A 13219-nucleotide genomic window follows, 5' to 3' on the forward strand; every position below is an offset into this window, starting at 1 on the left:
TTGGGATTTTTCGTTTTTCCGTGTTCGTTTTTCACTCCCCTCCTTCCCAGAGCCATAACTTTTTTATTTTTCCGTCAATTTGACCATGTGAGGGCTTATTTTTTGCGGGACGAGTTGTACTTTTGAACAACATCATTGGTTTTACCATGTCGTGTACTAGAAAACGGGAAAAAAATTCCAAGTGCGGTGAAATTGCAAAAAAAGTGCAATCCCACACTTGTTTTTTGCTTGGCTTTTTTGCTAGGTTCACTAAATGCTAAAACTGACCTGCCATTATGATTCTCCAGGTCACTACGAGTTCATAGACACCTAACATGACTAGGTTATTTTTTACCTAAGTGGTGAAAAAAAATTACAAACTTTGCTAAAAAAAAAAAAAAATTGCGCCATTTTCCAATACTCGTAGCGTCTCCATTTTTCATGATCTGGGGTCGGTTGAGGGCTTATTTTTTGCGTGCCGAGCTGGCATTTTTAATGATTCCACATCGGTGCAGATACGTTCTTTTGGTCGCCCGTTATTGCATTTTAATGCAATGTCGCGGCGACCAAAAAAACGTAATTCTGGCGTTTCAATTTTTTTTCTCAATACGCCGTTTAGCGATCAGGTTAATGCTTTTTTTTATTGATAGATAGGGCGATTCTGAATGTGGCAATACCAAATATGTGTAGGTTTGATTTTTTTTTATTGATTTATTTTGATTGGGGCGAAAGGGGGGTGATTTAAACTTTTATATATTTTTTATTTTTTTCACATTTGTTTTAACTTTTTTTTTACTTTTGCCATGCTTCAATAGCCTCCATAGGAGGCTAGAAGCAGGCACAACGCGATCGCCTCTGCTACATAGCAGCGATCTGCTGTTCGCTGCTATGTAGCAGAAAATCAGGTGTGCTGTGAGCGCCGACCACAGGGTGGCGCTCACAGCTGCCGGGGATCTGTAACCAAAGAGGTCTCAAGGACCTCTATGGTTACAATGGAGAAGCATCGCCGACCTCCGATCATGTGACGGGGGTCGGCAATGCGCTCATATCCGGCCGCCCAGCCGGATGCGGGAGTTAAATGCCGCTGTCTGCGTTTGACAGCGGCATTTAACTAGTTAATAGCGGCGGGTGAATTGCAATTTCACCCGCCGCTATTGCGGGCACATGTCAGCTGTTCAAAACAGCTGACATGTCCCGGCTTTGATGCGGGCTCACCGCGGAGCCCTGCATCAAAGCAGGGGATCTGACCTCGGACGTACTATCCCGTCCGAGGTCAGTAAGGGGTTAATATAATATACTTTTGGTTAGTTAATTATCAGCATTTTGAGGACTCTCATTGATTTCAAGGACAGACATACAACATGATCTGCCAGTTCAGCTACACAGAGGCTCTGTCAGTTACATATTAATCAGTTGGGACGATGATTTGTTCTTTCTGTGTTCTCCTCTCCTAATCAGAAAATTGCGCAGGAATGTCCCAGCAAGTGTTTGTGCTCATTAAATACTTTTTTTATTTACTTTGTTTTTCTTGAAGTGTAGCCTACCCTGGGATTCAAACTCAGAACCTCTAGCATGGCAGGCAACAGCTGGCAGACAACAGCTTTAGCTGTGAGACAAACGATGAACGGCAAAGTACAAAAGGATTTTTGATTCCAAAAAAGATCTAAATAACATTCTTCTGTAATACACGCATATTGTACTGGAATATAAATATATATATATATATATATATATATATATATATATATGTTTATACACCAGTATATCTCTAAATATCTGTAAAATAAAGGTAAAATCAAAGTCATAATTTTTTTTTTTTAAAAAAATGTATATAAACACCGGCGCTCCACGTGCGAATAAAAGACCCGAAGCTCGGAATTGATATAGAGAGCTGCTGGTGGTTAAAGCAGGTTCTGTGTACACCTGCTAAAATTCAAGAACTAGTATAAGGCAATAATAATCACCGCGCTACTCTATATACATATGAATCATATCATGAATAGTGAATCCGAATGATTCCATGTTTGTATCTAATGTGTATAAGGAGAAAAACTTACTGAGTCAATAATCCGGATTAAATTCCAGGTGCTCATTAGAATATGTAGTAGTCTAGAGGTTTAATGGGATGCGTTCTCCACTGTTTAGGGAAAAATTTTATTAACAGGACTTAGTGAGGCTTAGTGGCGCCACTATTTAAGAGCAAGATAGTGAGTATCCAAATGGACTTACTGGTGTCACAGTAGATGGTGTAATATATTGATGATCCGTATTAATATATAATAATAGATAGTATGGTCCGTGGATCCTCTATGTATGGGCTTCACTAGTAGGGATCGTGATGGAAGGAGATGTAGTTTTCTGTGAAATTCCTCTAGTTTGAGCAAGACAGTATTCACTTTAGGTTGTCTGATCAAGATAGAATGAGTTCTGTAGTCAGTGTACTTACTGCTGATTCTGTTGAGGACGTGGTGTATATATCTATAAACTCATGTAGATGTGAGTATATTCAGCATTAGACTACAGCAGGGACTTTAAAAAAAAGAGTAATGTAACAGTGAGTATATGAATAATATTGTAAGGAAAAAATGGATTGGTGGTACTCACTGGTTTATGCGCTGGTGATAGGGAGCATGTGATATATCTGGAGTCCAGAGAGATAGCCGCTGTGCTGTAGAGGAAGACCTCTAAGCTCTAAATGGGTGACCGCTAAGTTGGGAGCCGGCAAGTCCTTGCCTGCCCTGGCTGGAAGCAACACTGAGGATGCGGCGGGAATGGAGGGGGCTGAGTCTTGGGGTGACGTCGCCAATTTTGGAAGGACGAGTGCGCAGGAGGAACACGAAACCAACGCGTTACCAGGGACGCCAGCCCTCTTCATCAGGGTTGTTACCGCCTGCGTCTAGGTCCGTCCTTATATAGGAAGAGTATCCTCCGCCCTCCCTTAAGTGTAGCTGCGGTGAATCTTGTATGGAGTACTTGGGATTCAATTAAGGATTAGTAAAGGTAGATGGGGAATGATTCACACTCTGAAGTAGAATGATGAGCTAATAGAATTATTAGACTATTAAACAGGGTCTAGGTGTGTATTTTCAAATGTGCCAATGAGCAAGAGAATATAAAAACAAGACTTTATTAGGTTTCAACTAAAAACCGCATAAGAGCGTATTATAACACAGTAACATAGTAACATAGTTATTAAGGTTGAAGGAAGACTTTAAGTCCATCTAGTTCAACCCATAGCCTAACCTAACATGCCCTAACATGTTGATCCAGAGGAAGGCAAAAAAAAACCATGTGGCAAAGAGTAAGCTCCACATTGGAAAAAAATTCCTTCCCGACTCCACATACGGCAATCAGACTAGTTCCCTGGATCAACACCCTATCAAGGAATCTAATATATATAACCTGTAACATTATACTTTTCAAGAAAGGCATCCAGTCCCCTCTTAAATTTAAGTAATGAATCACTCATTACAACATCATACGGCAGAGAGTTCCATAGTCTCACTGCTCTTACAGTGAAGAATCCGGATCTGTTATTATGCTTAAACTTTCTTTCCTCCAGACGTAGAGGATGCCCCCTTGTCCTTGTGTCAGGTCTATGATTAAAAAGATCATCAGAAAGGTCTTTGTACTGTCCCCTCATATATTTATACATTAACATAAGATCACCCCTTAGACTTCGTTATTCCAAACTAAATAGCCCCAAGTGTAATAACCTATCTTGGTATTGCAGACCCCCAGTCCTTTAATAACCTTGGTCGCTCTTCTCTGCACCCGCTCTAGTTCAGCTATGTCTTTCTTATACACCGTAGACCAGAACTGTACACAGTATTCTAAGTGTGGTCGAACTAGTGACTTGTATAGAGGTAAAATTATGTTCTCCTCATGAGCATCTATGCCTCTTTTAATGCATCCCATTATTTTATTTGCCTTTGTAGCAGCTGCCTGACACTGGCCACTAAATGTGAGTTTGTCATCACCCATACTCCCAGGTCTTTTTCATTGACAGTTTTGCCCAGAGTTTTAGAATTAAGCACATAGTTATACATCTTATTACTTCTACCCAAGTGTATGACCTTACATTTATCCCCATTAAAGCTCATTTGCCATTTATCAGCCCAAGCTTCTAGGTTACATAAATCATCCTGTAACATAAAATTGTCCTCCCCTGTATTGATTACCCTGCAGAGTTTAGTGTCATCTGCAAATATTGAAATTCCACTCTGTATGCCCCCTACAAGATCATTAATAAATATGTTAAAAAGAAGAGGGCCCAATACTGACCCCTGTGGTACCCCACTGCTAACCGCGACCCAGTCCGAGTGTGCTCCATTAATAACCATCCTTTGTTTCCTATCCCTGAACCAGCTCTTAACCCACTTACACATATTTTCCCCTATCCCCATTATTCTCATTTTATGTATCAACCTTTTGTGTGGCACCGTATCAAAAGCTTTTGAAAAGTCCATATACACTACGTCCACTGGGTTCCCTTGTTCCAGTCCGTAACTTACCTCTTCATAGAAATTGATGAGATTAGTCTGACAGAAACGGTCCCTAATAAATCCATGTTTGTATTGGGTCATGAGGTTATTCCTCTTCAGATACTCCAGTATAGCATCCCTTAGAATACCCTCCAGGATTTTACCCACAGTAGAGGTTAAGCTTACTGGCCTATAATTTCCGAGTTCAGTTTCTTCCCCTTTTTGAATATTGGCACTACATTTGCTATACGCCAGTCCTGTGGTACAGACCCTGTTATTATTGACTCTTTAACCCCTTTCTGACATCTGACGTACTATCCCGTCGAGGTGGGGTGGGCCCGTATGACCACCGACGGGATAGTACGTCATACGCGATCGGCCGCGCTCAAGGGGGGAGCGCGGCCAATCGCGGCCGGGTGTCAGCTGCATATCGCAGCTGACATCCGGCACTATGTGCCAGGAGCGGTCACGGCCCGCTCCCGGCACATTAATCCCCGGCACACCGCGATCAAACATGATCGCGGTGTACCGGTGGTATAGGGAAGCATCGCGCAGGGAGTGGGCTCCCTGCGGGCTTCCCTGAGACCCCCGCAGCAACGCGATGTGATCGCGTTGCTCCGAGGGTCTCCTACCTCCCTCCTAGCCGCAGGTCCCGGATCCAAGATGGCCGCGTCATCCAGGTCCTGCAGGGAGGGAGGTGGCTTACCGAGTGCCTGCTCAGTGCAGGCGCTGGTAAGCCTGCTGCACTCTAAGTGAGATCGGTGATCTGACAGAGTGCTGTGCACACTGTCAGATCACCTATCTGTAATATCTCCCCCTGGGACAAAGTAAAAAAGTAAAAAAAAAATTTTTCCACATGTGTAAAAAAATAAATAAAAAATAAATTCCTAAATAAAGAAAAAAATATATATATTATTCCCATAAATACATTTCTTTATCTAAATAATAAAAAAACAATAAAAGTACACATATTTAGTATCGCCACATCGGTAACGACCCAACCTATAAAACTGCCCCACTAGTTAACCCCTTCAGTAAACACCGTAAGAAAAAAAAAAAAAAAACGAGGCAAAAAACAACGCTTTATTACCATACCGCCGAACAAAAAGTGGAATAACACGCGATTAAAAAGACAGATATAAATAACCATGGTACCGCTGAAAACGTCATCTTGTCCCGCAAAAAACGAGCCACAACACAGCATCATAAGCAAAAAAATAAAAAAGTTATAGTCCTGAGAATAAAGCGATACCAAAATAATTATTTTTTCTATAAAATAGCTTTTATCGTATAAAAGCGCCAAAACATAAAAAAATGATAGAAATGAGGTATCGCTGTAATCGTACTGACCCGAAGAATAAAACTGCTTTATCAATTTTACCAAACGCGGAACGGTATAAACGCCTCCCCCAAAAGAAATTCATGAATAGCTGGTTTTTGATCATTCTGCCTCACAAAAATCGGAATAAAAAGCGATCAAAAAATGTCATGTGCCCGAAAATGTTACCAATAAAAACGTCAACTCCGTCCCGCAAAAACAAGACCTCACATGACTCTGTGGACTCAAATATGGAAAAATTATAGCTCTCAAAATGTGGTAACGCAAAAAATATTTTTTGCAATAAAAAGCGCCTTTCAGTGTGTGACGGCTGCCAATCATAAAAATCCGCTAAATAACCCGCTATAAAAGTAAATCAAACCCCCCTACATCACCCCCTTAGTTAGGGAAAAATAATTTTTTTTTATTTATTTCCATTTTCCCATTAGGGTTAGGGCTAGGGTTAGGGTTAGGGCTAGGGTTAGGGCTAGGTTTAGGGCTAGGGTTATTGTTAGGGTTAGGTTTAGGGCTAGGGTTAGGGCTAGGGTTATTGCTAGGGTTATTGCTAGGGTTAGGGCTAGGGTTAGGGTTAGGGCTAGGGTTATTGCTAGGGTAAGGGCTAGGGTTAGGGCTAGGGCTAGGGTTAGGGCTAGGGTTAGGGCTAGGGTTAGGGCTAGGGTTATTGCTAGGTTAGGGCTAGGGTTAGGGTTAGGGCTAGGGTTGGGGCTAGGGTTAAGGCTACAGTTAGGGTTGGGGCTAAAGTTAGGGTTAGGGTTTGGATTACATTTACGGTTGGGAATAGGGTTGGGATTAGGGTTAGGGGTGTGTCAGGGTTAGGGGTGTGGTTAGGGTTACCATTGGGATTAGGGTAAGGGGTGTGTTTGGATTAGGGTTTCAGTTATAATTGGGGGGTTTCCACTGTTTAGGCACATCAGGGGCTCTCCAAACGGGACATGGCATCCGATCTCAATTCCAGACAATTCTGCGTTGAAAAAGTAAAACAGTGCTCCTTCCCTTCAGAGCTCTCCCGTGTGCCCAAACGGGTTTACCCCAACATATGGGGTATCGGCGTACTCAGGACAAATTGGACAACATCTTTTGGGGTCCAATTTTTCCTGTTACCCTTGGGAAAATACAAAACTGGGGGCTAAAAAATAAGTTTTGTGGGAAAAAAAGATTTTTTATTTTCATGACTCTGCGTTGTAAACTGTAGTGAAACACTTGGGGGTTCAAAGTTTTCACAACACATCTAGATAAGTTCCTTGGGAGGTCTAGTTTCCAATTTGGGGTCACTTGTGGGGGGTTTCTACTGTTTGGGTACATCAGGGGCTCTGCAAATGCAACGTGACGCCTGCAGACCAATCCATTTAAGTCTGCATTCCAAATGGCGCTCCTTCCCTTCCGAGCTGTGTCATGCGCCCAAACAGTGGTTCTCCCCACATATGGGGTATCAGCGTACTCAGGACAAATTGGACAACAACTTTTGGGGTCCAATTTATCCTGTTACCCTTGTAAAAATACAAAGCTGGGGGCTAAAATATCATTTCTGTGGAAAAAAAGAGGAATTTTTATTTTCATGACTCTGCGTTGTAAACTGTAGTGAAACACTTGGGGGTTCAAAGTTTTCACAACACATCTAGATAAGTTCCTTGGGGGGTCTAATTTCCAATATGGGGTCACTTGTGGGGGGTTTCTACTGTTTAGGTACATCAGGGGCTCTGCAAATGCAACATGACGCCTGCAGACCAATCCATCTAAGTCTGCATTCCAAACGGCGCTCCTTCCCTTCCGAGCTCTGCCATGCGCCCAAACAGTGGTTTACCCCCACATGTGGGGTATCAGCATACGCAGAACAAATTGGACAACAACTTTTGTGGTCCAATTTATCCTGTTACCCTTGTGAAAATACAATACTGGGGGCTAAAAATCATTTTTGTGAAAAAAAAAATAATTTTTATTTTCACGGCTCTGCGTTATAAACTGTAGTGAAACACTTGGGGGTTCAAAGTTCTCACAACACATCTAGATAAGTTCCTTGGGAGGTCTAGTTTCCAATTTGGGGTCACTTGTGGGGGGTTTCTACTGTTTGGGTACATCAGGGGCTCTGCAAATGCAACGTGACGCCTGCAGACCAATCCATTTAAGTCTGCATTCCAAATGGCGCTCCTTCCCTTCCGAGCTCTGTCATGCGCCCAAACAGTGGTTTACCCCCACATATGGGGTATCAGCGTACTCAGGACAAATTGGACAACAACTTTTGGGGTCCAGTTTATTATGTTACTCTTGTAAAAATACAAAGCTGGGCTAAAATATCATTTTTGTGAAAAAAAAAATAATTTTTATTTTCATGGCTCTGCGTTATAAACTGTAGTGAAACACTTGGGGTTCAAAGCTCTCAAAACACATCTAGATAAGTTCCTTAGGGGGTCTACTTTCCAAAATGGTGTCACTTGTGGGGTTTTTAATGTTTAGGCACATCAGGGGCTCTCCAAACGCAACATGGCATCCCATCTTAATTCCAGTCAATTTTGCATTGAAAAGTAAAATAGCGCTCCTTCCCTTCCGAGCTCTGCTATGCGCCCAAACAGTGGTTTACCCCCACATATGGGGTATCATCGTACTCAGGACAAATTGCACAACAACTTTTGTGGTCTAATTTCTTTTCTTACCCTTAGGAAAATAAATAAATGGGGGCGAAAAGATAATTTTTGTGAAAAAATATGATTTTTTATTTTTACGGCTCTGCATTATAAACTTCTGTGAAGCACTTGTTGGGTCAAAGTGCTCACCACACATCTAGATAAGTTCCTTAGGGGGTCTACTTTCCAAAATGGTGTCACTTGTGGGGGGTTTCAATGTTTAGGCACATCAGGGGCTCTCCAAACGCAACATGGTGTCCCATGTCAATTCCAGTCAATTTTGCATTGAAAAGTCAAATGGCGCTCCTTTCCTTCCGAGCTCTGCCATGCGCCCAAACAGTAGTTTACCCCCACATATGGGGTATCAGCGTACTCAGGACAAATTGTACAACAACTTTTGGGGTCCATTTTCTCCTGTTACCTTTGGTAAAATAAAACAAATTGGAGCTGAAATAAATTTTGTGTGAAAAAAAGTTAAATGTTCATTTTTATTTAAACATTCCAAAAATTCCTGTGAAACACCTGAAGGGTTAATAAATGTCTTGAATGTGGTTTTGAGCACCTTGAGGGGTGCAGTTTTAGAATGGTGTCACACTTGGGTATTTTCTGTCATATAGACCCCTCAAAATGACTTCAAATGAGATGTGGTCCCTAAAAAAAAATGGTGTTGTAAAAATGAGAAATTTCTGGTCAACTTTTAACCCTTATAACTCCCTAACAAAAAAAAAATTGGTTCCAAAATTGTGCTGATGTAAAGTAGACATGTGGGAAATGTTACTTATTAAGTATTTTGCGTGACATATGTCTGTGATTTAAGGGCATAAAAATTCAAGGTTGGAAAATTGCGAAATTTTCAAAATTTTCACCAATTATCCGTTTTTTTCACAAATAAATGCAAGTTATATCGAAGAAATTTTACCACTATCATGAAGTACAATATGTCCCGAGAAAACAGTGTCAGAATCGCCAAGATCCGTTGAAGCGTTCCAGAGTTATAACCTCATAAAGGGACAGTGGTCAGAATTGTAAAAATTGGCCTGGTCATTAACGTGCAAACCACCCTTGGGGGTGAAGGGGTTAAAGATTAAAAATAATGGTCTATCAATGACTGTACTTAATTCCTGCAGTACTCGGGGGTGTATCCCATCCGGGCCCAGAGATTTGTCGATTTTAGTGATTTTTAGACACCGACGTACTTCCTGCTGGGTTAAGCAGGTGACACTTAATTGGGAATTTTTGTTTTCACTGATCATATTGTGTGTCATGGAATTTTCTTGTGTAAATACTGATGAAAAAAAGTCATTTAGCATATTGGCTTTTTCCTCATCCTCATCCACCATTTCACCCAGACTATTTTTAAGGGGGCCAACACTATCATTTTTTAGTTTCTTACTATTTACGTAGTTAAAGAATATTTTGGGATTATTTTTACTCTCTCTGGCAATGAGTTTCTCTGTCTCAATCGTAGTTGCCTTGATTTGCTTTTTACAGAATTGATTTAGTTTTCTGTATTTATTTAATGCCTCGTCACTATATACTTCCTTTAATTCTCTAAATGCTTTCTTTTTGACACTTATTGCGCCCCTTACAGCTCTATTTAGCCATATTGGCTTCCTCCTATTTCTAGTATGTTTATTCCCATACGGTATATACTGTGCACAGGTCCTATTCAGGATGCTAAGAAACGTCTCCCATTTTCTTTGTGTATTTTTATGTCTCAGGTAGTGTTGAGCATTCCGATACCGCAAGTATCGGGTATCGGCCGATACTTGCGGTATCGGAATTCCAATACCGAGTTCCGATATTTTTGTGGTATCGGAAATCGGAAACGGAAGTTCCCAGTGTATGGTTCCCAGGGTCTGGAGGAGAGGAGACTCTCCTTCAGGCCCTGGGATCCATATTCATGTAAAAAAATAAAGAATTAAAATAAAAAATATGGATATACTCACCCGTCCGGAGGCCCCTGGACCTTACCGATTGTAACCGGCAGCCTCCGTTCCTAAGAATGAGCAGTTTAGGACCTTCGATGACGTCGCGGCTTGTGATTGGTTGCGTGCCGCTCATGTGACCGCTCACGCGACCAATCACAAGCCGCAACGTCATCGAAGGTCCTAAACTGCTCATTCTTAGGAACAGAGGCTGCCGGTTACAATCGGTAAGGTCCAGGGGCCTCCGGACGGGTGAGTATATCCATATTTTTTATTTTAATTCTTTATTTTTTACATGAATATGGATCCCAGGGCCTGAAGTAGAATTTCCTCTCCTTCAGACCCTGGGAACCATCCAGGATAGCTTCCGATACTTGTGTCCCATTGACTTGTATTGGTATCGGGTATCGGTATCAGCGATATCCGATATTTTTCGGGTATCGGCCGATACTATCCGATACCGATACTTTCAAGTATTGGAAGGTATTGCTCAACACTAGTCTCAGGATATCGTCCCAGTTAATTGCACTAAGATCATCTCTCATCCGTTAGAAATTTGCCCTCCTGAAGTTTAGTGTCCTTGTAACCCCCCTACTACCCATCTTATTAAAGGATACATGAAAACTTATTATTTTGTGATCACTATTCCCCAAGTGACCGCCAACCCTTATATTTGATATGCGGTCTGGCCTGTTGGTTAATATTACGTCTAGCAGTGCCCCCCTTCTTGTTGGGTCCTGAACCAGTTGTGAAAGGCAGTTGTCTCTCATAGTTGTCAAAAACTGATTACCTTTGCTGGAACTGCAGGTTTCTGTTCCCCAATCTATTTCAGGGTAGTTGAAGTCCCCCATAATAATGACTTCTCCTTGAGTTGCAGCTTCATCTATTTGCTTTATGAGGATATTCTCCAATGCTTCCATTATTTTTGGAGACTTATAGCAAACCCATATCAGTAATTTATTATTTTTTCTCCCTCCCCTTATCTTCACCCACAGGGACTCTACATTTTCATTAGATTCACCTATATTATCACGCAGGATGGGTTTTAACGATAGTTTTACATATAGACACACCCCTCCCCCTCGCTTATCCGTTCGGTCATTTCTGAACAGACTAAATATTATGATATACACATAATGTTTGTAATGGTATTAAAAATAAAAATAAATATAAAAATAATAGTGAAAATAAAAAGCTACCTTGTGGGCTATGTAAAAGCATTGCTGATGCGATGCATATATAAGCTTCTGGAGTTCCTATAAAAATGTGTGAATACATAAATAGATTTATTTAACTAAAAATGCTGCATGTGCTGGAAACCTTTGAGGGACATTTGTTATCCCTCTAGTGGGTACCAACATGGTGTTAAAACGTTAACATAGTATTTGCACCCTTCACATTTCATTGTGAAGAATGTTTTTTATCGTTCCAGTGGGTTCTAATGTAGTATTGAAACGAGGGCAGAGTGTCTAGAACCATTGCGCTCCATTATATTCCTTTTTATTTTTATTTGGCATTTTTATTGTTCTTCATATTATATTTCTGTTGATTATTCTTGATGTTAAAGGGCCACTGTCACCCCCTCCAGCCATTATAAACTAAAAGAGCCACCTTGTGCAGCAGTAATGCTGCAGTTTAACAAGGTGGCTCTTTTAGTTTGTGATTCCGTTATTCCCTCAATAAAGCATTTTAAAATTTGCCCTAACTACCTGTCTGTAGACCTGGAGGCAGGTCCGAAGCCTCCTCTGTGAATCTCCCAACTGCCGTCACTCTTCTCTTCTGGGGATGTGGTCGCCGCCCCCTTCGCGATGTTTCTTCTTAAATCCGGCGCCTGCGCTGTGCGTGCCTGCCTGGGACAGGCGCAGTCTTCATTGTCCGTCATAGGTCAGATGCAGGGTGCCTGACTGCGCCTGTGCGGGCAGTGCGGCCACCCTGTTGCTGAATCCCCGCCCCGCACTGTGTTATTCATTATGCACAGTGCGGGGCTGGGGTTCCTGGGCATGCGCACTGCGCTGTTCAGACGCTCCCCCGGTCCCCCGCCTTCTAGCGTTGCCGTAATATACAGGTTTCCTTGCCAGCGTTTGGAATGAAGCAGCCGCAAATAACAACGCTGGAAGGCGGGGGAGCTGGGGGAGCGTCTGAGCTGGGGGAGCGTCTGAACAGCGCAGTGCGCATGCCCAGGAATCCCAGCCCCGCACTGTGCATAATGGGAATAACACAGTGCGGGGCGGGGATTCAGCAACAGGGTGGCTGCACTGCCCGCACAGGCGCAGTCAGGCACCCTGCATCTGACCTATGACGGACAATGAAGACTGCGCCTGTCCCAGGCAGGCACGCACAGCGCAGGCGCCGGATTTAAGAAGAAACAGCGCGAAGGGGGCGGCGACCACATCCCCAGAAGAGAAGAGTGATGGCCGTTGGGAGATTCACAGAGGAGGCTTCGGACCTGCCTCCAGGTCTACAGACAGGTAGTTAGGGCAAATTTTAAAACGCTTTATTGAGGGAATAACGGAATCAAAAACTAAAAGAGCCACCTTGTTAGACTGCAGCATTACTGCTGCACAAGGTGGCTCTTTTAGTTTATAACGGGTGGAGGGGGTGACAGTGGCCCTTTAATCTACTTCTGTGCTGAATTATACATGGAAGAAGGAGGAATATAGTGAGCACATGAATGTGTAAATAAATCTATATATCTTAAAAAATGAATTGCAGTTCTTATATTTATATATTTATAGTTTTATGTTAATTAAAATGCATAAAGCTCTATTTCTTGATTCAACCCTTTTGGTGCTAGGGTGTCTAAAGAGAAAATCCATTTAGACTCTGCCCTTGACATATGTTTGATGTAGTTGCCCCCCCTCCAGTTTTGGA

This window comes from Ranitomeya variabilis, chromosome 2 (assembly GCF_051348905.1).
Source record: "Ranitomeya variabilis isolate aRanVar5 chromosome 2, aRanVar5.hap1, whole genome shotgun sequence".
In the NCBI taxonomy this organism is placed as follows: domain Eukaryota; kingdom Metazoa; phylum Chordata; class Amphibia; order Anura; family Dendrobatidae; genus Ranitomeya; species Ranitomeya variabilis.